Here is a 27,926-nt window from a genome sequence, read left to right as displayed (position 1 = left end):
CCCATGACTTCTGTTGGCAATATAGTACACAGTTTATAAGAAACACTCAGATTTAATATGCTCTTGTAACTGATGTAACTCAATAATCCACATGTAAAGCGCTCTGATACCTCCGGGTCTAGCCAGCGCTATATAAAACTCAAATAAATAAATAAATAAATAAATAAGGTCAGTCTGCTCCGTGGAAGTTGAATCTGCACTTCAGCTTACAATGTGGCGGAGGTTTTTACACATTTATAGCAGTAAATATGTCATACATTTGCATATTTAATCTAGCAATTGTTCAAGCACAATATTAAATATAAAAAGGTTATACATTCTTCAAAAACAGCTAATCACATGTTTATGGAATGCAACTCGTGCATATTATCGTTACATTTGCACACCACCACTGCACTTCCTGTGTCCTTGGCTTGTCTAGTGCTTTGAAGCCTACCTATGGTCTACACCCTACATGTCTACTGCTCTACAAGGCCTAACCTCCCATTTATTCTGCACCTCTGTGCTGCCTTATCTACATATTTTCTCAGATATGCATTCTTGCAATGTGGACCTGTGACCTTCTCATTTCTGCTGTACCTAATTATATTTCTCAATTCTACTAAAGCTTGTATCTACTTCCCTCCCCTCAGGTCCTGACTCCATTTGGGCTCTTTTTTATTCTGCTACTAAAGACAGCTCAGGACTGTATTTTTCCTTCAACACATACATCTTTACAAGTCTTTCTGCTGATGCTTGCATTGACATGAATGGACCGTCTTCAATATCTACATTCATTATAACATTTCCCCTTTAGTTGAATTTTTAACTATTTCCTCACCTTCCCTTTTGCTTGGAGTCATTAATGTGTATACATTCTCTGCAACATCCTGCATTTTATTGACTCATCTACTAGTGAACTCATCTACTAAGGAACATCACTCCCAATTTCTGACTTACTCTTTTACAACATCCTATCACTATCTGGAGGATACAGAACATCAAGAGCACTATCACAATAACAGGCAACAAGGCCTGAAATAGTCCTGACATCCAGGATGGTACCCAAGTGAACCACCCTGAAAACCATTCTTCAGAGGCATCTCCTTCATCTACCATCTTCTTTTACAAGGTATGCAGAGTTTGTATGGCTTCTGTTACCATTCAGTTATCTGCGTCATTTGATGAAATATACGTGCAACAGGCAATTTCAATCTTGGCACAGACTTCTTTTTCCATCGCTGTTCTTAAGTCCAACACATATCTATGCTGCATAATCATTACTCGCATAGCTTGCAGATTTTCTTTAATTGCGTTGAAGCGATCCTCTGTAGCATTGATGGCTTACATGAACTCCCAGTTGGTAACCTGAAGCCAACTATTCGCCTCAAGACAGAGAAATATACTGCTCTGCGAGGAAGCTTTACCAAAAAACTCTGCTCCTACATAAGACCAATTACTTCTCTGCTAAGATCTTGAACTCTACGAATCAGTCCAAAGACATATTCAATATTGTAAATGAGCTCTGTGACGACAACCGGACTGCCCCTTCTATAGCACCCACGCAGGAACTATGTGACTCTATGAACGACTTCTTCCTCGAGAAAATAGCGACCATAAAACGGACTATCACCATCCCTCCTAATGCACCATCCATGAAAGATACATTCTATAATAAGTCTACTCTTGACGCCTTTCCTCCTATCGACACCAAAACACTGTCCGAATTGATGGTCAGGGTCAAATCAGGGTCTCCAGATGACATTTGTCCGCCCTATATCATGAAGGCGGTAGCACAGGCTATTCCTCATAGCATCCTTCCGCTTTTAAATAAATCTCTGGAACAAGGGGCGGTGCCAAGCAACTTCAAGAAAGCGCTCCTAATCCCCTTGATCAAGAAACCCGGACTGAACCTCTTTGACCCCTCCAGCTACAGACCTATTTCTTTGCTGCCTTTTTTGTCAAAAATACTGGAGGCATATGTCTCGAGCTGCTTATCAAAGTTCATTGAGGGTACAGACTATCTAGAACCCAATCAGGCAGGGTTTCGTCCCTGCCACTCCACAGAGACGGTGATTCTAGCAGTCCAGAACACCTTGTACTCCAACGCAGACAGGGACATTCACCAGGCACTCGTACTGCTGGACTTGTCGGCCGCGTTCGACACGGTTGACCATGTCATCTTGGTCAACCGTGTCGAGCAGGCCGGCCTCAGGGGGCCCACCCTTGGCTGGTTGAGGTCCTTCATCTCAAACCGTACCCAAGCAGTAAGACTGGGAACTTACACAGCCCCCAAGAGAATCTCTTTATGTGGTGTGCCTCAGGGCTCGTCCCTATCCCCGCTTCTTTTTAATTTGTATTTGCGCCCCCTGCTTTACTCTTTAAGAGATTACAAGGTCAACATTTTTAACTGCGCCGATGACCTGCAATTGGTGTTTCCTCTGAACTCCCCTGAGGCAGTATCAGAATTCCAACAGGTCATGTGCCATATCCAGAGATGGATGAACCTAAATCACCTGAAGCTTAACCCAGGCAAGACAGAGTTGGTCCTGCCTGGGAAAAGCGAAATCAGCTGGGGCCCACACTTCTGGCCTTCTGACCTGGGAGTCCCCCCGACCAAATCCAATACTGTTAAGAGCCTCGGGGTCACCCTCTGCAGCAATTTATCCCTCAAAGCTCAGATTGGAACGGTCGTATCTTCCAGCTTCTTCCAGCTACGGAAGATTAAGAAAATCTCCCATGTGCTGACTCATTCTGCCCTTACTCTAGCAGTGATTGCCCTAGTCTTATCTCGCCTCGACTACTCCAACAGTCTTTATCTGGGTCTTCCTGTGGGTCAATGGAAGAGGCTTCAATACATTCAAAACCAGGCTGCTAGACTCTTCCTTAATTTACCTAAATGGCACTCTATCAGATCTGGAATGGCCGAACTCCATTGGCTACCTATAGATCAAAGGGCCATATTTAAAACGGGCTGCATTATATTTAAGGCCTTACAAGGGAAAGGCCCGAAATTCATCACCAACATGTTGTGTAGACACAATCCGTCACGTAACCTCAAATCTGCACACAAAAATCTGCTGACTATCCCCTCTGTCAAGAGGAAACGCCAAGGGGGCAGCTCTTTCCAGTACTTGGCTGCATCCTTATGGAACTCCTTGCCTTCTTCTCTGAGACACAGTGACAATCTGCTTACTTTCAGACAAGCCTTTAAGACCCTGCTATTTAGACAGGCATACCCGTAGACTGGCTTTCTCTCTCTGGTCATTCTGTGTTGTGTTATGGTTTCCAAAAGTTCTAGTAGCGCCATGAAGCCCATGGGCGTACGTGCGCTGTATAAATAAAAATTTAACATAACATAACATAACGTGCAGTTGCTTTTGCCTGAATGAATGGAAGGATGCTACTGATTAAGATTTGGTAGGTTTCTGGCTGTGATGCCAGAAACCTAGGACCGGTTTCTGGCATTACAGCCGTCTTCATCCAGGCTTGCTTGAATCCAGTGCAGGGTATGCTCAGACGTGAGTCCCTTGCTCACTTTGCCACTGGATTCAAGCAAGCCTGGCTGAAGACGGCTGGAATGCCAGAAACCAGTCCTAGGAAGCTTGAGTCCGGTTCAGGGAAGGCATGGCTTGGCAGTTCGGGCTGGACTGTTCCCATGAGGCACAGGGTAAGACTGATTTGCATATGGCCATGTCTGAACTGGGGTGGCAGAGTTGGCTAAAGAACAGTGATGAATTAAACCCAGATCTGTGACTGGGTGTGAGTGTTTGATTGGTTCCGATGCTCCGTCCATCACCACCCCCTTTTGTACCGCTTAGTTCGCCATAAGTTGGCAGGGTATGCTCGGACGTGAGTCCCTTGCTCACTTTGCCACTGGATACAAGCAAGCCTGGCTGAAGACGGCTGGAATGCCAAAAACCGGTCCTAGGAAGCTTGATTCCGGTCCAGGGAAGGCATGGCTTGGCAGTTCGGGCTGGACTGTTCCCATGAGGCACAGGGTCAGACTGATTTGCATATGGCCATGTCTGAACTGGGGTGGCAGAGTGGGCTAAAGAATGGTGATGGATTAAGCCCAGATCTGTTGACTGGGTGTGAGTGTTTGATTGGTTCAGATGCTCCGTCCATAACCACCCCCTTTTGATACGATTAAGATTTGTGCATCACTGAATAGCCTGAACTCTTGTGGGATGTCTTCCCAGGCTGTAGTACCGTAATACTCTGTAGCTCTCTTCCTCCGATGATGATGCAGCAAGGTCGTCGGATGGCAGCTGGGATGGTCATGCAGTACGGAGATGTCAACTCCTGGAATCACCAAGGAGGGAGTGTGTACGGTCACAATAGATCCCTTGCCATTTTAAAGAAAGTCACGTATATAGCCACTTTCCAGAGTTCTAGTAAAAAATCATTAGTGTGCCCCATTGCATGTCAGCATTATATTTTATAGCATTTCAATTGATGTTCTTTCCCACTGGGACCAGTCAATTTACCTATAAACACAAAGAGAAAAGAATGGGTTTTCTACTTGCCCGAAGAGTTGTAGGTGTTTCTAGATACGTTCTCATCCCACATTGCATGACACTTCGTCTGCTATTGTCAGTCTGGTTACCCTTCCATAGAACCAAATGTAGCGCCATGGTGCGAATGACCATGAACGTATACTGATCCATTTACCCGGAAATATGACCTTTCCTGACAATTGTGGGGACAGGGTGTGGGGGGGTAGTTATTAAAGAAAAGTGTAGGATGGGATACCCCTAAAAAAAACCCTGCTGCAATATTTGACCTCTCCAAATTTTATCCTTATACCTCATAATCCCTTTCTTGGACATTGCATCTAACTTCACTACTAGCTCTTTGTGGTGTGATAGGAATGTGCCCTGTTTGACCTGCAGTTGTTGCATCTGCGCTCATAATCTACAAAAGGAAAAGATGTAACAGACACATGATAGTATTTTGAGGTACCTCTTTAGACGAGTGTAACCTGAGTCAGTGACGTGTGGAATCAAAGAGCAAACAAAGCAAGAGGGGTTAGAAGCCTGCGTACCTATCTCCATCATATGCTGATTCCACATATTATCTAATAAGCCAGCATGAATACTATGGGATATATTTTTCTGCTCAGGTACTGCTCTCTGCAAGCACGTAATGTGGTTACATAAGCCCATACATGAGGTTAAATACCATTTTAATGTAGCCACCAGCAATACATAACTGTCCACTAGTAGAGTTGACAAAATACTCCACTTGCGCTTTGAAAGAAGACATCATCACTCTTGCATCTCGTTTCTCCCTCTTTTCTTGTTTCTTTCTCCCTGTGTTGGCAAGGTAAGCAAGTACGAGTTACCCTCGGCCAGTTTTAAACCGACCTTGGCACAAATTAGATTCAAAGGACTTTCAGTACTTACTATCAAGCATAAGCCTCAGCTACCCCCCAATGTAGATGTGGCTAATATGCTCTATCATGACTGGCTGACTAAATCCCTGGGCAGCTGCATCCCTGTTAAACTGACTGCAAAAAACCAAAGGAAATCCAAACCATGGTTTGACATTTGTTTGTTAAAAGCAAAAAAAAGCTGTAAACAACTTGAGTGAGCTTGGAGGTGTACTTACGATGCAGAAGCAAAAAAAAAATACTGCTCTGCGATCAAGGTGTACCACAAGCTGGTTCGGAGAACCAGAGCAGAATTTATTGCGGGAAAAATATCGGAGAGCAACAATCCCTCCAAAACAATCTTCACTTAGCTATGAAGAGTCAGAGTTTGAAGGCTGATTCACCTGTCACTTCAAACCATCAGTATGACAAATTGGCCAACTATTCATAGAGCGAAACAAAATGGCTTCAGAGCCCGCCACAGCACCGAGTCGGCCTTGTTGGCAGTGACAGAGGAAATGCGTAGTATTCTTGATGATGGAAACTCTCTGGCCTTAATTCTTCTTGACTTAAGTGCCACTTTTGACACTGTTTCCCACAAGATACTACTGAGCCGCTTGCAGGAGATAGGGATCAGGGGTTCGGCCTTGGAATGGTTTAGAGCCTTCTTGGCTGACAGAACCTTCCAGGTCATCATGCCACCCTACCATTCTAGAGATTATGCTCTGCAACATGGGATGCCACAGGGTTCTGTACTGAGTCGAATGCTCTTTAACGTTTATGTTCAACCCTTAGCTACTGTAGCTAAAAGCAGAGGGCTGACGCTGGTGTCTTATGCTGATGACACCCAATTAGTGATCGCTTTCTCCAAGAATTGTAAAAACAAACTCATTAAATTCAAGGAGAACTTGGTGGCGATAGAGAATTGGATGGCCCTGAACTGCCTGCAGTTGAACGCTAGCAAGTCAGAGATTCTACTGCTTGGGAGGGATAGTGATCTGGGGTCACCAGTGGTGGCCAGATAAACTAAAACCGGCTCCCGCACCCAAGGAGGCAGTTAAGAACCTGGGAGTCTGGATTGACATTCGACTGTCATTTGACGCTCAATCTAAATCAGTTGCAGGGTCCTGTTTTGGACTCCTGCGAGGATTAAAACCTCTATTGGGCTTTTTCGACCCCAAAATCCACCAGATCATTATCCAGGCCATAATATTGTCCAGGCTGAACTATGGAAACATTGTATTCCTGGGAGCCAACTAATCTAGTGTTCAAATGCTCCAAAAAATACAAAATGCGGCAGCCCGTACTCTTCTGGCGCTGCCAAAATCCTGCTCAGTGTCCAAGTTTCTACCTAAGCTACACTGGCTGGCAGTAGAAAAAAGAATCCAGTTTAAAACACTGTGTGTTGGCCACAAACTTATCACCCAGCAAGCACCCCTAGCTTTGGCAGGACTGATAACGCTGTAAATCCCAAGGGGCCTCCTGCGATCAGCGGGCCAAATGCTGGCTTGCACCCCCCATTTCGTAAGAGTTAGAGCAGGCGGGCGTTCGTTCAAAGTTTTAGCAGCCAGACTGTGGAATTCGTTCCCGGTCTCCATCAGCAAGATTCAGAATCATCTGCCATAAAGACCTGGCTTTTTACAGCACAATGTCTCCCCTTTGAACACTCTCTAGTCATTCGGTACTTGATTGCACTGGGACGCACCGTTGCTGGGGCAGCCATGTGTGGTATAAATTATTTTCAATTCTGTGGAACTGTCTGGATCAAGGCGGGGTCCAGACGCACATCTGTCACATGGATCCATGGTTTCCTGCCATCCACTTTCACTGCAGTGGCGTACGGTTGTCACTGAGAAGGGACAGTTGAAGTTGGGATCCTTCCATTTTCTAACAAAATTCCGCAAGTAAACTTGCTGGCCAACAGGTATCGGACTGGTCTGCTGGCCTGAGGCTGTCTTCTCTTTTTGCAATACCTGCTAACAGAAGAACTTGGCAGACTTCATTAACTTGGACAAATAACTCATTTAACCCCCTAAAAGCTAAGCTGTCTTATAGGCATCTGTCTTTTGCCATGTTATTGTTAAAGGGGTTGGCATGGGACGTCCTCTTGCTATTTGATATGGTGTTATATGGTGATCGCTTCCTGGCTGCTTTCTGAGGGCGTACAACGCTATTGGTAGGCAGTACAGGCCTTTCTTTTGCAGAGTAGCACATAGTTTGCTTATTTAATTCTTGAGGAGGCTATTCATGCATTCTACGATGCCATTGCTTTGAGGGTGATAAACAAATCACAGTTTATGTTTTATTCCAAATGTGTTGTAATATTGCATTGACAAAATGGGGTCCGTTATTGCAGCGAATCGCTTCCACCACGCCCCACCTTGGTATCACCCCTCTTATCAGAAAATTGGCTGCTGCTTTAGCATCATTATGTACACAGGGTTCTGCTTCAATCCATCGTTAGAATATACAAACAACTACTATAAGATACCTGTAATTGTTACATCTTTCTATCATGTTGATAACATCTAAGTGTAGATTTTTAAATGGACCTGTAGGGCACGGTATTGTTGAGGTGATCACCTTTTACGGTCGGTTTGGGGCTATCCTGATGGCATATTTTGCATTCTACAATGTGCAGGTGATAATTTCATATAGTTGTGGAATAAACCAATCTGCCTGTAATGTAGCAAGAAGATATTCTTTTGCGGCGTGTGCTGGGAGGTGTAGATGCTCTAGAGCCGTATACAGCTGGGCCTGTAGCCTTACTGGCTTTCCTGTATTTTCTTGCCTGTAAATGAAATCTGTTGGTGACTGAATGCAACCTTTCTGTTCCCACAGCTCCCTTTCATGAGTTAATGTTTGTTATTGCAATTCGCAGAAATGTAATTTTGCTGTTTTGGTATATGGGGCTTTAATTTCGAAGCATTCTGTTGCCTGCTTGTCATCATACCTAATGTGTTTCCATTACATTGATTATCATTTGAGGATGCTTTTGCTGCTTCTTTTGCTGTCCAATCTGTCAGAGCATTACCACTGGAAATAAGGCTTTGCTGATTTATGTGAGACGTACACCTTTATACTACTACTTTAGATGGAAGTGTTAAAGCGTTTATTAGTTGTGCTAATAAGCCTTTATGCATCACGGAGGAACCATCAGGTTTAAGAAATCCACTTATTTCCAATTTGTGAATGCTAGAAGTACAGTAGTAGTGACGTATGCTGAATCTGAATAAATGGTGACTTCTCGACCCTCAGCTTGATGCAGTGCGTCAATGATGGCCACTAATTCAACCCCCTTTGCTGAAAAATAAGAAGGCTTTCGCATCTGGATTTGCAATTTATCAGATGATCCCTGCTGTTCAGCTCTTACAACTGCTGCTCCTAAATGTCTAACCCAGTTTCCTTATCTATGAAAGTGGACCCATCAACAAAGAGCAACATGCTCAGTGGGATGGGCTCTTTTCTTATCTTACTTTCTTCATCAGTCTGTAATTAGCACAGTCATGTACTTGTCCATCGTCAGTAACTGGGTGTGCAAAGAAAGTTGCTGGATTTACTATGTGGCAGCGAACCACTTGTAAAGGTGGGACTGAAACTATTACTTTGTACCCAGATGCTCTCTGAGTACTGAGGGTGCTCTTGCCTCCTTATAAAATAGCAAATACCACTTGCTCTACATACAGCTTTAAAGGTGATCCCATCGTTATTGTGGTGCTCTTCTGGGCTGAAAACGCTGCTATAGCCAGTGCTTGGTCACATGGCTAGTGACCTATTATGACGGGATCTAGCAGCCCACTGTAGTAGGGAATTGGTTTGTGTTCCATGGATGTCTTTTGAGTCAGGACGGCCATCATCGTCATCCAATTACAATGACTTAAGAGGTAGAGTGGTTTACTGTAGTCAGGTGTACCTAACACTGGAGCATTTGTAATTGCGTTCTTTAGCTCCCGAAATGCGGTATCTCTTTCATTAGTCCAGTTTATGTTATTTCCATTGGTAGGGGACTCTTTTAGAGCAGTCAGAAGAGGTGCAGTCATCGTGGCATAATCAAATACCCACAATCACATTGCTGAGTCTTAGGAACTGCTGCATTTGTTTTGTGGTGGCGGTCTTGGGCATGTTTCTGATGCTCTCTGCTTTGTCAGATGTCACCCTCCTTCCATCTTTGGATATTATCTGTCCCAAATAATGAACTTCTGTCTGCACACATTGTCATTTGTCTATGTCCACTCTGAATCCTTTTTCTGCAGGCATGCAAAGGAGGCCAATAGTTCCCACCCTGCATGTGTTTGAGTGGGGCAACATACCAAAATGTAATCCACAAATTGTAAAAGGGTACGTTTCCATTTTATGTTTGCTAAATCCTTTTCAATGTCCTGTTAAAGATACTCAGGGACTCACAAGAGCCCTGGGAGAGCCTTCTAGAACAGTATTGAGTTTGTCTGTATGTGAACTCTGTTAAATATTGAGTGTCTGGGTGCAGAGGAATGCTGAAAAATTCATTTTTCAAATCAGTTACTGAAAAGTAGATGGCATCCGCTGGAATGTTTTTCAGTATGACTGATGGGTCTGGTACTACCGGAAATTCTGGGATCACTATATCATTCAGGGTACAGAAATCTTGAATCATCCTCAAAGTTCTGACCGTAGCCTTTTTTTTAGGATAAATCGGTCAATTACAAGGTGATGTTCTCTCATATAATACTCCCTGCTCAAGTAATGCCTGTATTGTGGAAACAATGCCTTGTTTAGCTGCTTTGGATAAGGGGTACTGACATACCCCAGGAAGTATTGGCCCGGATTTCAATGTTATTTTCACAGGCTCAGCTCCTTTAACCAGTCCCACATTGTGTAGTGCCTTTGTCCACAGACTCTCTGGTACATTTGCCAAATCCTTTTCTTGTGCGTGTTTTGGCCCCATACTGTATTGCAACTGTACTCTAATGGGTATATCAATTTGAAATACCTCTGTCTCAATGTTTTGAATGTGGCCTCTCACCAATAAGCCACACCCAATCACTGCACTCCCACCTGGGAGGCAAATATATCATTACACATTTGAATAATATACAGTTTTAAGCATGTCTAACCACCCCTGGCACAGCAAGACTACAACACAAAACAAACAGCACCTTTTGAAAAGGAGTTTTATTTAACAAAATGAAAAGACTATCACTTTTAGAATAAGGCTTGGGGTTTATTACACAATACTCTCTCAGATACCAAATGCATTATACTCAAATATATGTAGCAAACCTATGATCTAACGGCATGTATCAATAACTGAGCAAACTATAATACTGATTAATAAACAAGCAATAACTGATATAAGATAAGATACACTGGACGTCCTGCAAGAGATCAGAAGGATATATATACAGAGTAGAGGATCACTCTGGATGCGCACCTCCCACACCACAAAGAAACACCTCAAACGATCACAACCACTGGCTCACATCACAATGGCAATAATCACAAAACTCAATACATCACCTGATGCATATACTGCCCACTTCTGGCTGGGGCAAGTCTTCACACAGCCAGGGATCAGAGCTCAGCAATCAGGGTTCAATCCGAGATAGACACGTCTGCCCTTACTCGGAATCCAAACTCCCAAACTTCCACTGCCAACTTCCACCAGACCAGTGGAGGCTCCCCCTTTTAATACAAATGGAAACATTGGTCGGAGCTTCTAGCAAGCCACGCCTCCTTTTCCCATCAGATTCCGTACCACTCCTTGCCGGGGACACAGCAATGATTGATCAGGCCTTTGCTATGCCTTCGAGAAGGTTTCTACTAGCACACAGAGTGCAGAAAACAAGTGAAAGCAAAACATCACTTCTCACCTAGAAAGGCTCAGAAGATGGGGTCACTTAAGCATCGGCCACTAATGCAAGATGGCATAAGATTATGCCAAAGCCAATAGGCAAGCCCAGCCATTAAGCAAGATAAAGTCAGAAAACAGAATGGTCAAAGCCAATAATAAGAACTCATAATTCTCACCAGTGACACATTCCTACACTGCACACCTTCAAATGAACAGCTCCCACTGAAAGACCGCAAGATTACAGAACAGAAGAGAAACAGGCAAATGCAGGACCATCCTACATTAAGGAACACACTAAAATCAATAAAAATGGTGGTGAGGGTCATCACAGGGTGCCAAAATCAGGAGAGTGACTCATTTATTACACTCAATTGTTGGGTCATCATCAAACATTTCTTCATCTAATATGTCTCTCAATTTGACCTCTGCATACGTGAATACTACTGATGCCAATGTTGCTTGTCTCCCTGTCAAATGCTATCCATAATGTGTAACATGGCTTTATTTCAAGGGCCATTATCTCTAACACGATGTAAGGTTCTTCTATGAGAGCCACAGGTCTATCGGGTCTGAACAATAGTTATTTTGGCATCTGCACTATCTTCCCCTGTAGCGCTGGTGTATCTGCTATCAAAACATATATACCATGCAAAAGGCCTCTGTATCCACAGGAATTGCTCTGACCTGTTGTCCCAAGTTCTCATGAGCCATGATTGACAACATCCTACCTGGTGTGATACCAGGTGCGTAACATACCATCGACCCATCTTCCAAAAAGAGATGACCATATTCAGCTTGCTCACCAGCTCTCTTCCAAGAAGATTGAATGGTGCCTCTGGATAATAACACAATGGTCCTTCAATATGCGTGTCTGCTATTGTCATGCTCAGTGATTCAGTAAAAGGAATCCTCCTGACAGTTGTGTCTATTGACTTGGGAGAAAGTGGTAGCGGTCCTTCCCCTACACAGGATTTGGTGGCCCAAATATCAATTAAAAAAAACAATAGGGACGACTTTCTATGGCTACCGTCACAGTGGGTTCCTCATCTGATCTGTAGGTTACCGATAGTATTGCACACATAGTGGTTGTCTGTGGGCTCTCTCATTGTGTATAGCCACTGGTTGGTGTCACTCTGCACATTTGAGGTTGTGCAGAAAAGGGATTACTTCCTTGTACCGTTACTCTTCCCATCTGGATCTGTGTTGGTCCTCCGGCAGTATTTCTGACAACCTGGGGCATATTATGTGGCATTTGCCCCTGTGGTGCAGTCCTCTGAACCTGAGGTACCTGTGGGGGATCCTGTGTTCGTTTTTGTTGATGGGCCCATCGTTACTGTTGGGACTCAACTGCCTCTGTGGAGCTATCCGTCCCTTTGATTGCTCATCGTTCTTTTTTGTTCTACATTACCTTGCAAAATGGCCCATATTGCCACAATACCAACACTGTTTCCCTTCTCTTCTTCCCTGCACTGGCCCTTGGCCTTCTGGAAAACCTCTAAGTCTCGTTCCCATATTACTTACTGGCTGCCCTCCTGGTGCCTGCACATGCACTGCTGTTTGACAGCCATTTGTAGTGCTTCTACAAGTGCCCCATCTGTACATTTTAAGCTTCTGTTGCACCAACTTAGCTGTGGCCTTCTCTGCCTGCTCTGTCCTTTCTTTTTTCCGCTTAAATAATGTATTATATGTGCTTGTATTTCTGGCCACGGTTTAGCCTCTATTACCACTACTACCTCTAGCTTTGCTTGTATGTCCGTAGGCAAGCCCTGTTTTAATACATTATAAAATATAAAATAGTATTGTATTTCCTCTAGTATTTTCCCAGTTACATCCTACTTCCTGTACCCATCGTTCTTTAACTCTGGTGATGAATTCTGTAATGTCTTCAGTTGGGTATGCTCTCTGCTATAAAGGCTACATTGTCTGGTCTTCCTGGGTATGTCTGCTGTAGTGCATCCCAGACATGTTGACAGACATTGTTGAAGGATGAGCCGTCTAAATGTGTATTTATCAATGATATTTGAGGGAATCTTGCTCTAGTAAACATTGTATTTACTTCGTCTCCCACCAGAGGACTTAACAAGCTTTTAACATTGCCCAAGGCGAGGTTCACCCCAGCAGTGTGTTTCTCAAAGCATTCTATCCATTTTACTGCTTTCCCAGACAGCAAGGGTAGTGCCCTTTCAGTTATCTTTATCCATTTGTGGCCATGGTACATATGAAGGCAGTTGTCCACCCTTGAAAATGAGGGGTAACTGAGTTATTGGTCGAGGATTTACTGGTCTTAGGCTAACCTCAGATCTGGTCTATTACTTCAGATCCCTTCAGTTGGTTTGTCTATAGCGTACTCCTCCCTAGACCGCGAGTCACTCGTGCATATGGGAATATTTCCAATCTGGGTTGCCCTGTCCTTGCCGTACAATCTTTGGCAAGTCGATGGGTTGAAAAAATTCCTCTCGGGCCATTGCTGCTTCTTCCCCTATTTTTTAGTCCATTATGCCAATTAATTTGAAAAGGGTTGGTAATAGTAACTACCCTCCTTATATTCTATTACCTTTATGTGTGTCAGATCTGACCTATTCTTTTTTTTAGAATGGACTTCTTCCTCGTTTATGAGGTGTCTCTTATTGCAATTAATGACCCCCACAGAGGACATGGGCAGAAGGTTTATGGTCATTTGTACCCATTAGGCCTGTCTTGCCACTCCTCATCTTCTTCTGCCCCCTCTACGTCTTGTAACTCATTTGGGGGTTCATGATATTGTGGCGTCTCTATGTTCCTCTCCCACCGTTCTTCTTCTCTTATACATTCCTCGACTGCGTCTCTGAAAGTCTCTGCAGAAGTGTCTCCCAGTCTACGTACAACATGTCCTGTAGTCCATTTTCCTTGAAAAGGACCAGGATTCCTAGAGCTTTCTGCCTGTCTAACAGTGTCTACAATTCATTTATGAATCTGTCTCTTTTGTCCAGTTCTAGACCGGCCCGAGGAGTTGTAGGGCTGCAGTCTGAAGGTGTCTTGTCTCCCTATGATTTTTGCCTCTCTTCTTTAAATGGAACTCTTACAGGACCTTAGTACCCTGCCACTGGCAGAATGGGATAAAGACCATTAGGTGGAGGCTTCTCTGGGGACTGTGCTTTTTTGGGTGCTGTTGGTTTAACATTTGTTTTTGCATCACAGAATACCGATATAATGATAGAGTGGCTTCCCTTTTCTGTCTTTTCTTTCTGTTATACTTAGAATGAATGTAAGTCAATGTGTGTTCAATTATGTCTAAGTCGAATGTCCCTTCCTTAGGCCATAGCTAGGCATGGCCCTTGGTACCTTTGTACCATTGTTTACAATATTTTTGTATCTTCTTATCTGAAGGAAATGTTTTTCTCACATGTTCTAGAGGGGTCTCCAGGGTCCCGAAGGATGTGTGCGTTTCCTATGTGTATGTAATAGAAGTGTTACTCTTAATCTCTCGATCAGTTGCCCACTATCGTATGTCCCTTTTGGACCTGTCTCCTTCACTAACATATTTGTGGTCTGGGAATATCGCTAACCTATAGTAGTGGTGAACACGTATTGCTGTGATCCACTGTTACCTGACATCACATATATTACATGAGGCCAAAGTGGTGAACATCAAGCACATTTACTGTTAGTCTGTGTAACACTCCTTCCATGGTTATATCTGGAGCGGGTGCATTTTGGGGGTCTTGAAGGATTTGTGCTTGACCCAATACATTTTACAATATTATCGTGAACAAAGACAACTATTTGTAGTGCTCGAGGATGTGGACTCCAATTCATATTTAAAGCTCCTGAATCATAAATATCTGTGATGAATGCATTAAGAAGGGCCTCTTACATGATGGGTGACTGTTATTATATGAATTTGAGGGGTATAACATAGACACAGGGGTTCTCCATGGACTTTTTACATGTAAATTCTAACTCAAACTCATCTGTTGCCTGCCACTGTGAATTATCAGTATCACTCATAGGGAACTAATATTAATCTTTAGGCTTGTCTTGGAACATTTTATTTTGATTCCCTGTGTTTTATCTGAAATAATGTTTCCACATTTCCAGGACACCTCAGGAGTTTGTATTGAAATACCAAAAAATCACAAAAATCTTGCGGCCTTTTTTTCTTCGGTTATCCACTCAAATTACTTTCATATTTCACTATACTAATTCACCACTACTCCTTTATGGGTTCCGGAGTAGCATGCTACTTGCCGAAAAAGCACTTTAACACCTCATAAGGGTATCAAGCGCTATATAAATGCAAACTATTTTCTCTCTTCCTTCCCTCCACTATCCTTCTCAATCCAAATAACTGACTAACATAGCTACCACTCAAATTACTTTCATATCTATACTACTATTATAAAGGAAGAACTTTGAACCTTTGAGGCGGGTAAACTCGGGAACCACAGCGCCAATCCAGACACCCGATACATCATTGTAATCGTCAGGGTGTGCAGATGGACATAGGCTATATAAACTTAATAAATATACATTATTTAAAAAATTCACAGAAAAAAAAGTAGTCCCTTGGAAGAAGCGACGGCCGCGACGTGCGTGCCCGACGTGAGGAGCGCGGGTAGGAGCGGCATCCAGGAGCGCGAGGAGGACCGGCGGACATGGTGCGGGGAGGAGCGGTGAGGAGCGGCGGACAGGCGGTGAGGAGCAACGGAGAGGCGGTGAGGAGCGGCGGACAGGCGGGGAGGAGTGGCGGACAGGCGGGGAGGAGCAGTGAGCGGCGGATGAGGTAGATTATTTATTTAGGAACGGTGAGCGGCGGAAAAATTCAGCAAAAATGAAAATCGTGAGCAAGAGGAAGCAAACGGAGCATTACAAAAGTGAGCCAAACGGTGCATCACAGGAGGAAAAAGTTACGTGGGCAGGTTCCAAAAACATACATCGTGAGCAAGTGGAAGCAAACGGAGCATTAAAAAAGTGACCCAAACGGTGCATTACAGGAGGAAAAAGTTACGTGTGCAGGTTACAAAAGCGTAGAAAGTAAACATAGAGGTATAGGAAGAAAAAGTGACGTGTGCAGGTAGCAAGAGGAAGCAAACGGAGCATTAAAAAAGTGAGCCAAACGGTGCATTACAGGAGGAAAAAGTTACGTGTGCAGGTTACAAAAGCCTAGAAAGTAAACATAGAGGTATAGGAGGAAAAAGTGACATGTGCAGGTAGCAAGAGGAAGCAAACAGAGCATTAAAAAAGTGAGCCAAACGGTGCATTACAGGAGGAAAAAGTTACATGTGCAGGTTACAAAAGCGTACAAAGTAAACATAGAGGTATAATACTGCAATATATGGAGTAAGGCTACGGAGGACCCACGGACAACATCCGGGCGGGCGGGGGCCCTGAATCCTAATTGCTCCCGGACAACGTCGGGACGGGCTGCTAGTATATATATATTTTTAAACAGTTTTTATTAGTTTTCCACCACAATTTAAACATTCCATTACATTATCATAGCAAAAAAACAGGCATGTGATTAATAGCTTGTTACAATAAAATCCTTCCTCGCAGGAATGTCTCTTGACAGACAGTATTAGCGTCAGGGTTCAGACAGTTGTGACAGTGATGTTTACAGTACAGTATTATATTACAATCTTGCGTGTTTTGTGTGGCATACCATGTAATATTCCATCTATACATTAAATGCGGTTACCAGCCATGGTGCATTTGTATCATCATAATTGCATCAGCGAACCAATTCGCACCAATAGCAGTGCACAATCTATATCAGGATGGATGATAAAGCTGTGATTTGAAATGTAGATAGCATGGCCCATCAGTGGGATGGATATCAGGTGAGTGTGTGTTGGGGATGCCGGTGTTGTTGGATCAGTCTCATCAGTGTGCAAGGCATGCGTTATAAGATAGGTGTTCAGGGGATCCCATATATCCCTCGGGCGTGATGGCCTGGATAGCAAGTCTGCATAGTGAGTCAGTTGCTCCTGGCAATATAATACATCTGTGAACCATTCCTTGAATTTCAGTGCTCACCCCTACCCCAACGGCATGCAACACGGCGTTTGGACAGTTGTAAGGCAACATCAAGGTATTTGCGATATGATTTGACAATAGGCTTTGTGTATCCTAGCAGGGCTATCAGAGGAGTACACTCCAGTGATAGCATCGTCATTTGATTCAAGGCAACAAACACTTGCTCCCAGTATGTGTACACTTCAGGGCATTCCCATGCTAGATGAAGAAAATCGGCCTGTGGTGCGTTTCAGCGTGCACACCGATCATGATCTTTCAGTCTAAACCTATGCTTTTTTACTGGAGTATAGTACAAGCGATTTAGAAATTTGTAGTGTGAGAAGCGCAATCTATGGCTTACCAAGATTTGCCCCGTTTGCATGCCCACTGGTCATCTGTGAGCTTGTGATCAAGATCTGCATCCCATTGCTTTCTGGAGGGGCATGCTGACATCTCTTGTGTCATGCGTATTGTGTGATAGAGACTAGAGACCATGTGTCCAGGGCATGTGGCCCGCAGCACCTGGTGCAGAGGGGCCAATGTAGGAGCTTCATGTGGGAATTCTGGTGTGATAGAACGTAGGCCCTGCTGTAGCCGCACATACAGGAAGACATTCAATGGGGATGACTGGTTGTCTCACAAATAGAGACAGGGGAGCGACCCCTGACCCTGCCTGCAGGCCAGGTCGCTCCCCACGCCGCACAGCTCCACCAGTTGTGCCCGTGCCTTCTCCCCTGCTACCTCCTGCCTCATGAGTTTGCCACTGCTGTGCTGCGCTGAGCAGCTCTGCTGGTTCGTTGTCTCTGCCATACTTGTGGTTTTTGTGGTATTTGTATTTGTACTGTAACTGTATCATTGCCCTTTGACTGTTCCTTTTGGGCCCCCTGTTTTTCCAGTATCTCCCCTTTGCTTTCTGTACTCCTCGCCATTGTCCCCGATCCAGCCGCTGCTCTCCTCCTGCGGCCCGAGACCTTTTTGCCTTCCTTATCCCACTCGCATCCCCGCTCCCGCCTCCCAGCTGCTCCTCCCTCCCACCTCACCTTAAATGGCGGCCGCTGTACGGCCGCCCGTAGCGGGCGCGCCGCTGGCGCGCCAGAGACAAGTCTGTCTGCGCCCGTCTGTGCCCTTCCGCGCCTGGACCGCTCCTGGACCGTGCCCAGTGCCAGAACCCCTGGTCCCCGCAACCGCCACGCCACCAGATTCCGCTACGATGCCGGCACCCTCCATGCTCTCAACGCCGGCCAAGACCACCGCTACTTCCAGGCCGCCCAGAAACGCACCCACTGACCTTTTTTCTGCCACACCTGCAGCTTCACCTACAACACAGCCACCAAACCTCCCAGGACCGGACCCAACCACCTTCGCTGCATACTCCTCAACACACGCTCCGCACGCAAACACGCAGTCGAGCTCTGGGACCTGCTCGACACCTCCACCCCAGATGTCGCCTTCCTGACCGAGACCTGGTGGAACGACTCCTCTGCACCCGACATCGACATAGCCATCCCGGATGGCTACAAGATCACCCGCAGGGATCGCGCCAACGGAATTGGAGGAGGAATAGCCATCGCCCACAAGTCCACCCTCAAGGTCTCCACCCACACAGACGACACCCTCAACACCGGCGAACACCTGCACTTCCGGATCCACGCCGACCCCAAACCACCCTCAGAGGAACACTCATCAACAGACCCCCCCAGACTCCAGGCACAGTTCAGCGACTCCATTGCCGACCTCGCCAGCACCCACGCACTGGCCTCCACGGACAACATCCTCCTCGGGGACCTGAACTTCCACCTCGAGAACAACAACAACGCCATTCTCCGCCACCCTGATCGACAACCTCAACAACCTCGGCCTCAGACAACTTGTCACTGCACCCACCCACGCCACCTGAAACACACTGGACCCCATCTTCTCCACGAGCACCCACGTTGCCTACCACCACACCACCGAGCTCCACTGGACCGACCACCGCTGCATCCATTTCACCTTCAAGAAACCAACCATGCACCACCACACCCAACTGTTGCCCTGCTGCTGCTGGAGCAAGGTCACTGAAGACCAGCTGACCACCACCCTCGCCCAGAACCCACCCACAGACCCCCACTGACCCAGACAGCGCCACCCGCAACCTCAAATAGTGGATCAACGACCGCGCCAACTCCCTAGTATCGCTCAAGAAACCCTCCAACAGTCACACGAGCAAGAAAGCCACCTGGTTCACCGACGAGCTCCTGACCTCAACAACGCGCATTCCGGAACCTGGAGAAGACATGGCTCCAAAAACGCACACCGGACAGCCACGCAGCCCACAAGGACGCCACCCGCAGACATCACCACCTCATCAGATTAGCCAAGAGATCTTCCTTCAAAGACCGCCTGGAGAACAACACACACAACAGCAAAGAGCTTTTCAGCATCGTGAAGGAACTCTCCATCCCAAGCGCCAATACCATTGACATCTCGCCCTCACAAGAACTGTGGAACTCACTGGCCACCTTCTTCCACCGCAAGATCGCTGACATCCATGACAGCTTCAACCCCACGACCGTCCTGACTACGCCAGAACCCACCCTTCCTGCGAACACCACCCACACCATCCGCCTGACCTCCTGGGCCAATGTCAATGACGACGAGACACGCAAGGCCATGAACTCCATCCATTCAGGATCTCCGTCAGACCTGTGCCCACACCAAATATTCAACAAAGCAGACGCAACTACGAAAGGTCATCAACACTACCTTTGAAACAGCAAGACTCCCAGAAAGCTGGAAGCATGCCGAAATCAGCGCCCTCCTCAAGAAGCCCAAGGCGGACCCCAAGGACCTCAAGAACTTCCGGCCCATCTCCCTACTCCCGTTCCCGGCGAAGGTCATCAAAAAATAGTCAACATACAACTGGCCCACCACCTCGAAGACAACAACATCTTAGACCCCACCCAGTCCGGATCCAGATGAAACCACAGCACAGAGACAGCCCTCATCGCCGCCACAGACGACATCAGGCACCAACTAGACAACGGCAAAACATCAGCCCTCATCCTCCTGGACCTGTCAGCCAACTTCGACACAGTCTGCCACCGCACTCTAAAGACACGCCTCCAAGAAGCCAGAATCCCAGAGAAGGCCCCCGGCTGGACCACGTCCTTCCTCTCCAGCAGTACCCAGAGCGTCTGCCTCCCACCCTTCCGATCTGAAGCCTCCAACATCATCTGCGTTGTCCCCCAGGGCTCATCCCTCAGCCCAACGCTGTTCAACGTCTACATAGCCCCCCTCGCACAAATGGCCCGCCAACACGACCTCAACATCATCTCCTATGTCGACGACACCCAGCTCATCCTCTCCCTCACCAAGGACCCGCACACTGCCAAAACCAACCTCCACGAGGGAATGAAGGCCGTCGCCAACTGGATGAGGAGCAGCTGTCTGAAGCTGAATTCGGACAAGACGGAGGTCCTCATCCTCTGACCCACCCCCTCAGCCTGGAACGACTCCTGGTGGCCGACCACGCTGGGAACAGCACCGACACCCAGCGACCATGCACGCAACCTAGGATTCGTCCTCAACTCCTCCCTCTCCATGTCGAAGCAGGTTAGCGCGTCCTCCTCCTGCTACAACACCCCCCTCATGCTCTGCAGGATCTACAAGTGGATCCCGACCAAAACAAAAAGAACAGTGACACAGACCCTTGCCAGCAGCAGGCTGGACTACGGCAATGCACTCTATGCAGGAATCCCAGCCAAACACCTGCCTCGACAACAACGCATCCAAAACGCCTCCGCCCGACTGACCCTCAACACGTCCCCCACCACAGCCACATCACTCCCCCTACACTGGCTCCCTGTCAACAAGAGGATCACCTTCAAGCTCCTCACCCACACACACAAAACACTCCACAACGCCGGACCAGCCTACCTGAACAACTGACTCAGCTTCTAGACCCCCACCCGCTAGCTCCGCTCCGCCAGCCTCGCCCTCGCCGCTGTCCCCCGCATCCAACAAACGACCTTCAGCGGCAGATCTTTCTCCTACCTCGCCGCCAAGACCTGGAACACCCTCCCGACCCACCTACAGTCAAGTCAAGTCAAGTCAGAAAATTTATATAGCGCACTACATACCCAGAGGGTCTCAAGGCGCTAAGGAGGGGGAGGAGGATTACTTGTCAAATATCCACGTTTTAAGTTGCTTTCTGAAAGCTAGGTGGTTCTGGGTAAGGCGAAGGTGAGTGGGGAGTGTGTTCCATGTTTTAGCAGCCAGGTAAGAGAAGGATCTGCCTCCCATGGTGGTCTTGTTGATGCGAGGTACAGTGGCGAGGGCTTGGCTGGAGGAGCGTAGTTGGCGGGGGGGGTGTAGAAGGACAGTCTTGAGTTGAGGCATTTTGGTCCGATGTCGTAGAGTGATTTGTGTGCGTGGGTTAGCAGTCGGAAAGTGATTCTCTTATTGACGGGTAGCCAGTGGAGGTCTTTCAGGTGACCAGAGATGTGTTCGTTGCGTGGGATGTCTAATATGATTCTGGCTGAGGCGTTTTGGATTCGTTGGAGTTTCTTTTGGAGTTTAGCGGTAGTGCCTGCGTAGAGGGTGTTTCCGTAGTCCAGTCGGCTCGTGACCAGAGCATGGGTGACTGTTTTCCTGGTTTTGTTGGGGATCCAGCGAAATGTTTTTTTGAGCATGCGAAGAATGTTGAAGCAGGATGAGGAGACAGCGTTGACTTGTCTGTTCATTGAAAGTGAGGAATCCAGGATGACGCCCAGGTTCCGTGCATGGTCTGTCGGGATGGGTGCTTTTCCAAGGGCTTCCGGCCACCAAGAGTCGTCCCATGCGGAGGGGGATGTACCTAGGATGAGGACTTCTGTTTTATCTGAGTTCAGTTTCAGACGGCTGTGTTTCATCCATTCAGCAACTTCTTTCATTCCTTCGTGTAGGTTAGTTTTGGCGGTGCTGGGGTCCTTGGTGAGAGAAAGGATCAGTTGAGTGTCATCCGCGTAAGAGATGATGTTGAGGTTGTGTTGGCGGGCGATGGTCGCGAGGGGGCTCATGTATACGTTGAAGAGGGTGGGGCTGAGAGAGGATCCTTGTGGTACGCCACAGATGACTTCGGTGGCCTCGGACTTGAATGGTGGAAGGCGGACTCTCTGGGTTCTTCCGGTGAGGAACGAGGTGATCCATTCAAGTGCTTTTCCTTGTATTCCGATGTTATTGAGGCGTTGTAAAAGGGTGCTGTGGCAGACTGTGTCGAATGCTGCAGAGAGGTCGAGGAGGATGAGGGCGACTGTGTCTCCATTGTCTAGTAGAGTTCGAATGTTGTCTGTTGCTGCGATGAGGGCGGTCTCAGTGCTGTGTTTTGCTCGGAAGCCAGATTGTGAGGAGTCGAGGGATTTGTTGGCTTCGAGGAAAGCGGCGAGCTGGTTGTTCACAGCTTTCTCGATTACTTTGGCCGGGAATGGAAGGAGTGAGATGGGGCGGTAATTTTTTAGTTCGGTGGGGTCCGCTGTGGGTTTTTTCAGAAGGGCGGTGAGTTCAGCGTGTTTCCAGTTTTCCGGAAAGGTGGCGGAGTTGAAGGAGCAGTTGATGACGTCTCGGAGGTGCGGTGCTATGACGGAGTCTGCTTTGTTGAAGATGTGGTGAGGGCATGGGTCTGTGGGGGATCCTGAGTGGATGGAGTTCATCAGGCGGATGGTGTCCTCAGTGGAGATTGGGTTCCAGTGGTTAAGGGTGTTCGCGGGGGGAGAGTGTTCAGCAAGTGGTTGGGTGGGTTGGGCTCCGGGTTGGTTGTCGAAGCTGTTGTGGATGTCAGCAATCTTGTTGTGGAAGAATGAGGCTAGGGAGTCGCAGAGGGCTTGAGAGGGGGTGATGTCGTTGGAGTTGGCCGAGGGATTGGAAAACTCCTTGACGATGTTGAAAAGTTCCTTGCTGTTGTGGGCGTTGTTGTCAAGTCGGTCCTTGAATGCTGTTTTCTTGGCCTTTCGGATTAGTTGGTGGTGAGTGCGGGTGGCGTTTTTGAAGGCGTCCTTGGTGCTGGTGGTTGGGTCTTTTTTCCACGCTTTTTCAAGGGTGCGGCAGAGTTTCTTGGACTTCTTAAGATCATCGTTGAACCATGAGGCCTTCTTGTTGCCAGGTTTGCTTTGACGTTTTTTCAGTGGTGCTAAGGTGTCGGCGGTGTTGGATAACCATAGGGTGAAGTTGGCGGCGGCTAGGTTTGGGTCCGAGGAGTGGGCTGGGGTGTTTAGAAGGAGCGATGAGGAGATCTGGTCGGTGGAGATTTTGTTCCAGTTTCTTTGCAGAGTTGGTTGGAGGTGGTTGGTGGGTTTGGGCTTGTTGTAGGTGAAGTGAACGCAGCTGTGGTCAGTCCAGAGGAGATCCGTAGTGTGGCTGAAGGAGACATGATTGCTGGAGGTGAAGATGGGGTCGAGTGTGTGACCTGCGATGTGGGTGGGGGAAGTGACTAGTTGTTTAAGTCCGAGGTTGGCGAGGTTGTCCAGGAGGGTGGTGGTGTTGCGGTCGTTGATCTTTTCAAGGTGAAAGTTGAGGTCTCCCAGAAGGATGTATTCCTTGGAGGGGAGCGCGTGTGGAGTGATGAAGTCCGTGATGTCTTCACTGAATTTTGCGCGGGGTCCTGGTGGTCTGTAGAGGAGGGTGCCTCTGAGTGTGGTTTTGGGGTCGACGTGGATCTGGAAGTGAAGGTGTTCGGAGTTGGCGAGGTTGGCGTCAGAGCTGGTTGAGATGCAGATGGATTTCTTATGGACGATAGCGATTCCTCCTCCTGTGTGGCTGGTACGGTCTTTGCGGGTGATCTTATAGTCTTCAGGGATGGCAATGATGATGTCTGGTGCGGAGGAAGCGTTCATCCATGTTTCCGTTAGGAAGGCGATGTCTGGAGAAATGGTGTCTAGTAGATTCCATAGGTCAATGGCGTGCCTGTGGACTGATCGGGTGTTGAGAAGGATGCATTGTAGGTGGTTGGGGTCGGGAGTCAGTGGTGTGGTCGTAGCGGAGATGGTGTCGGTGGCGCTGAATTTGCAGGAGTAGCAGGAGAAAGGTCCATGGGTTTGTCTAGGGGCGGCTTGGACGCAGTTGGGGGCGCGACCGGGGTTAAGGGCTAGGAGGGTGGCGGCATCGTAGGTAATGCGGGGGGGCTGGGCAGCACGAGGGGCAGGGGGTATGGCGCTGGGCGTGGGCCAGGCGCGGACGGGCGTAGACGGGCTTACCTTTGGCGCACCTTCGGCGCGGATTGGGCGCGAACGCTGCACGTGAACGCTGCGCGCGGGAGCTACTGTCATATATGGTCGGTGGGAAGGGGGAGGGGCGAGGGCGGCTCAGCCCGGGAGGCGGGGCGAGCTCAGGGAAGGCACACGGAGGCCCACAACAACAACAAAAAACAAAATGGAGGGGGAGCAGAGCAGGGCGCCGGGGGATATTGCCTGAAGGAGCTGCAGGTCGGAAATGGAGCAAGCCAGCAAGCGGCAGTCAGGTAGCGTTAGCGCGGTGAAATTCTGGCGCTGAAATCGATTAAACAAACACAAAGCAGGCACAGAGCAACTGAGGCGCTGAACTCGCGCTGAAACACAGACTAGGCACAGAGGAAATGAGGCGCTATAGTCACAAGTCACACTGAGACACAGAGTGGGCACACAGTAACTGATGCGCATAAAATACAAAGCACAGTGATAAACAGGGCAGGCACAGAGCTACAATACCGCGTCTCGGCAGGGAGACAGGGGAGCGACCTCTCAGGGCAGGAGCGATGAGGGATCACAGCGCATCTGGGTCCGGGAGCGTCGTAAATAGTAAGTGGGAGGGCGGCTCAGCTGGGAGGCGGGGCGAGCTCAGGGAAGGCACACGGAGGTCCACAACAGCAACAAAAAACAAAATGGAGGGGGGAGCAGAGCAGGGCGCCGGGGGATATTGCCTGAAGGAGCTGCAGGTCGGAAATGGAGCAAGCCAGCAAGCGGCAGTCAGGTAGCGTTAGCGCGGTGAAATTCTGGCGCTGAAATCGATTAAACAAACACAAAGCAGGCACAGAGCAACTGAGGCGCTGAACTCGCGCTGAAACACAGACTAGGCACAGAGGAAATGAGGCGCTATAGTCACAAGTCACACTGAGACACAGAGTGGGCACACAGTAACTGATGCGCATAAAATACAAAGCACAGTGATAAACAGGGCCGGCACAGAGCTACAATACCGCGTCTCGGCAGGGAGACAGGGGAGCGACCTCTCAGGGCAGGAGCGATGAGCAGACCCAAGACCTACTCACCTTCAGAAGCCTTCTCAAGACCTGGTTCTTAGAGCAGTAGCGGCACCCCCCCCCCCTCTGCCACCCCCCTCAGCGCCTTGAGACCCTCACGGGTAAGTAGTGCGCTTTACAAGTACTTTGGTTGATTGATTGATTGATATATGGTCCCAAACTGTCCATTATGGTATAGGTGGCCCCATGTGGTGATGCTTGTCCGCCCCAAGAGTTTGTGAAACCCTTTTTCCTGCAGGAGTTGCATGTGGGGATGATATGCCAGGGGAAGTAGCGAAGAATAGAGCATAGGGCATTGCGCTATGTTTAATATGCGATGCCAAGCGTTGAACGTGCAGGTAACCGTAGTTGATGTCTTATCTCGGGGTGATGGGGGGTCATATAGTGCGCCCTCCAGGGGTATAGATGGGTCACCCAATGTTCTGCCTTGATTTGTGGCATGTATTGGGGAGGGTGAAACCAATAAAATGTGTAATGGGCTTGGGCACATGTATAATAAAGCTCGAAGTCCGGGACGTCGAAGCCTCCCTGCACATATGGCCTGGTTAGTATACTCCATTGTAGACGAGGCTGTTTGCCCCCATATGAGTCTGATCATTTCCGTGCATAGGGTCATGAAGAAATGTCACCCGGGATTATAAGGGATGTTAAGAAACAAGTATAGTATCTGTGTGAGAGCCATTATTTTAATTAGAGAAGCGCGTCCTGCCAGCGAGAGGGGCAATGAGATCCATCGAGTAACGTTGTCTGTGATGTGACTCAGGGCTCTACCATAGTTCAGACACATGAGTTCTTCCATATTTCTAGTAATTCGAATCCAGAGGTAGCGCAGGTCAGTGTGACACCACTCTAGTGGGAAATCTAGGGGGAATGGAGCGGCTGCTGTGGTAAGGGGGAAAATATGAGACTTGCTCCAGTTTATATGTCTTCCTGACAATTTCCCAAACACTGTAAATTCACAGAGTAGTGGATTGGCGTTTGTTTGTGGGTCACGGACATGTAGTGTAATGTCATCCACATACAGGGATAGGAGAATTTGCCGTGAATAGCAGCGCAGTGCTTTGTCCTGATGGTGTTGTCGCAGTTTGGCTGCTATGGTTTCTATTGCCCGGGCAAAAAGCAGGGGGGAGAGTGGACAGCCCTGTTGGGTGCGTCTCTAGATGTGAAATGCCGGTGATAGATGTCCATTGACACATACCTTAGCCACTGGGAGAATATACAGTAATCTAATCTATGAGATGAATACTGGGGAAATCCTATTGGCTGCAGGAACCCTATTAAATAATCCCATTTGACAGAATCAAACGCTTTAGTGGTGTCAAGGAATACCGCAGCAAGCGGTAGGACAGGGGCTACGCTTTTCAGCACTGTGAAGAACGTACAGAGATTATGTGGGGTCGCTCTACTGGGAATGAAACCTGCCTGTTCAGGGAGGAACAGTTTGTCCATGAGTAAATTTAGTCTAGTTGCTATTACTTTGGCCAGTATTTTGGTGTCGCAATTGATGAGGGATAGTGGTCTGTAGTAATCGCAATGGAGAGCGGATTTCCCAAATAGAGATGTGATGTGGGCTTCTCTCATAGTTGGGGGGGAGTATACCATTGTCAAGCGCATCTTCATACATCTCCCGGAGAACGGGGGCCAGGTACTCTATATATATGTTTCATGAAATTCTATTGGAAGCCCATCCGAGGCCAGGGCCTTCCCCGATTGTGTGTGCATTATAGCTTCCTTTATTTCATCCAGCTCCAATGGAGCGCTGAGAAACTCTCATTGGGTATCAACCAGCCATCCCAGTGCCTCATCCCCCAAGTAGGCGTCAAGGACTAAGTCGTTGTGACGTTGTGATGTGTATAGGGTAGAATAGTGCTTGGAGAATATATAAAGTATGTCATCAGTGTCCCGGTATATAGTGCCCCTTGGTCCTGTGATTTCTAGTACAAGGTTCGAAAAGCGTGGTTTGCGAATCTCGTCGGCCAGTGACTTTCCAGCGCGTTCCCCCTCCACATACCATCTGGCACCCCAATGTTTACTCCTAAATTTAGCTTCTCCGTTAGCGGCATCAGTGTACTCGGTTAATTTATTGCGAAGCTCTCATTGGATCTGCCTATCGGTGCTGGTGGTTAATCGTGACGCCAAGTGCTTTATTTCAGTCTCTAACTTTTTTAACAAGTTCTGAATGTCTCGTAGTACCCCCAAACTTTTAGAAATGCAGAAGCCTCTTATCGTGACCTTAAAGGCCTCCCATACGGTTCCTACGTTGTCTACGGAGCCTTTGTTTCTTTGGAAAAATCTTGTATTTCTTGGCCTAGCTCTTCATGGAATACAGCATCCAGCATGGCTAGGGGCTGGAAGCGCCAAGTCCTGTGGGGGGTATCGTATCCTGGGAGCTTAATGGCTAGTCTTACAGGAGAGTGATCCGAGAACGCTCTCGCTAAGTGCATGACTCAGGACAACAGCGGCCCCATCCCTCTTGTGAGTAAAATATAATCTAGTCGTGC

The 27,926-nt window shown here is 47.6% G+C and overlaps 1 pseudogene; it reads right to left on the bottom strand.

Moving 5' to 3' along the window:
* Positions 1-657: 657 nt before the first annotated feature.
* On the bottom strand, positions 658-27,488 carry LOC147701511 (uncharacterized; annotated as a pseudogene).
* Positions 27,489-27,926: the final 438 nt, after the last annotated feature.

Source organism: Lissotriton vulgaris, chromosome 7 (genome assembly GCF_964263255.1).
Source record: "Lissotriton vulgaris chromosome 7, aLisVul1.2, whole genome shotgun sequence".
NCBI lineage: Eukaryota > Metazoa > Chordata > Amphibia > Caudata > Salamandridae > Lissotriton > Lissotriton vulgaris.
This window is presented reverse-complemented; position numbering and strand designations above follow the sequence as displayed.